Below are 2,363 nucleotides of genomic sequence, written 5' to 3' on the forward strand. Positions count from 1 at the left end.
ATATATATATATATATATATATATATATATATATATAGAACAAATGGTGAAGGATTATCAATTTGGGAAAAATACTTAAGCTCTCTGTTGGAACACCAGGCTAACAATATTTCTAAGATTAGTGAAGAATTCCAGGTAATCATTTGGTGGGGTCCAAGGTTAGGGTTCATCACAATTCTTATATATATATATTAGAATGGCTGGTACTCTGTCAGTTACGATGATGAGGGTTACAGTTGATTCAATAAACAGAACAACCTGTTCGTGAAATTAACATGTTGAGTAATTCACAGACACAGGGTACCCTTAAAGTAGTTCTCAGGGAAATCCAGCCTGACAGAATGTGACAAGGCTGGCTCTTTGAATTACAGGTACAACTCATTTTTGCCAGCTGAGTAGACTGGAGCAAAGTGAAGTAAAGTGTCTTGCTCAAGGACACAGCACTCCACTTGGAATCAAACTCACAACCTTATAAACATGAGCTAAATATCCTAACCACTAAGCTATGCACCTCAATAAAGACCGGGAAAAGATTATATTTCGAAACATCCAATAGTAAACTTCTTACATATTAACTCACGTTTGAGTATTGAGTACTTTTTTTTGTCGCAAGACTGTCTGTTCATACCTACAATTCAGTTGTTTTTCAGTCTGACAGTTACTTTATTACTTTAGACATATTTTGACAGTTATTACAAGTTTTAAATTTCCTGGTTATTCTAGGTCTATTTTTTCGCTTGCCAGCCCTCAGTCAAACCGTCCAACCCATGCCAGCAGATGTTAAACGACGAAGAATCTTTAAACTTGGCTTTACTTTTCTTTAAGTATTTCTGTGCGTGTGTGTGTGTGTGGCAATCGACTGCCCGTATCCACAAAATTTCAGGACTTGTGCTTATAAGAGGGAAAATTATTATTATGAAGGTGGCAGAATAGTTCGGACTCAGGACAAAATGCTTAGTGGTATTTCGTCAGGCTTTAGGTTCTGAGTTCAAATACCGCCGAGGTTGGCTTTGCTTTTCATCCTTTCGGGGTCGATAAAATAAGTGCCAGTTGACGCTAGGGGGTCGATATAATCGACCTAACCCCATCCCCCGAAATTACTGGTCTTGTGCCAAAATTTGAGACCATTATTATTAAGGCATCGAACTAGCAGAATCGTTAGCACACCGGACGAGATGCTTCGCAGCATTTCTTCCGGCTTTACATTCTGAGTTCAAATTCCGCCGAAGTTGACTTTGCCTCTCATCCATTCGGGGGCGATAAAATAAGTACCCGCTGAGTACTGAAATTGACTAGCCCTCGCACCCAAATTCCAGGCCTTGTGCCTATAGTAGAAAGGAAGATAGTTACTATTATTATTACTATTATTTTACAAAATTGTTAGCGCGTCGGATAAAAATACTTAGTGGTATTCCTTCAGGCTCTTTACGTTCTGAGTTCAGTTACCGCCGAGGTCGACTTCACCTTTCATTTATTCGGGGTTGATAAAGTACCAGGTGAACACAGGGTCGTCGATGTAATCGACTTCACCCTTCCCTCCAAATTGTTAGTTTTGAACCAAATCTTGAAAGCATTATTTTTATTATTCCTAATTTTGGCTACGTATATCGACAGTTGTCTGTCACCAGCGCACTGAACTGTTGCTTTATCTTCACTTCGTCTCTCTTATAACTCAAGTTTTTATTATTATTATTCAGTAAAACAAAATACACACATACATTATCTCTCTCACATTATATATATACATATATAATTCATACCCATCGAATTATTCTGAAACAGATACTTAACTGATTTGTTTACACCGATATCTAAGATCGATCGCCCGACGAGTTAGGCTATTTAGTTACAGAAAGTGAAAAGAATAAGTATGTGCGTGTGTGTAGATGTACATGTGTTCACTATACATACCTATATATATATATATATATATATATATATATATAATGAGGTGGTATTATGTATGTGTATGAAACATTTCAGACTGGCGAAAGACGACGAACTTTTTGGATGTGTGTGCGTGTGTCTTATAAATATTCATATAAAGTGTCTGTGTGTTCGTGTATTATAAATCCATGAATATCTGTATCTGTGAAGTGTGATTTATAAAGGTATATTCTCAAGACGCAAATTACACTAATTCCCTATGTAATGGAAAGGGTGCACATTCCAGTGAGTGTGTGTGTGTGTGTTATAAATGCACATAGTGTATGTATTTGTGAATGCGCGCATATAAGTGTGGTTATATGCAAATACGCTCTGACTATAAATGTATGCGTGTGCTTGAGCATGTGTGTACATACATATAATTGTGTGTATATATATATATATATATATATATATATATATATATATATATATAT

The 2,363-nt window shown here is 36.3% G+C and overlaps 1 protein-coding gene across 2 annotated transcripts in view; it reads right to left on the reverse strand.

The window, feature by feature from the left end:
• LOC106879236 (rho GTPase-activating protein 24-like) overlaps positions 1-2,363 on the reverse strand; it is a 120,139-nt gene that overhangs the window by 116,106 nt on the left and 1,670 nt on the right. The gene's annotated exons all lie outside the window — the stretch shown is intronic.

Source organism: Octopus bimaculoides, chromosome 17, assembly GCF_001194135.2.
Source record: "Octopus bimaculoides isolate UCB-OBI-ISO-001 chromosome 17, ASM119413v2, whole genome shotgun sequence".
In the NCBI taxonomy this organism is placed as follows: domain Eukaryota; kingdom Metazoa; phylum Mollusca; class Cephalopoda; order Octopoda; family Octopodidae; genus Octopus; species Octopus bimaculoides.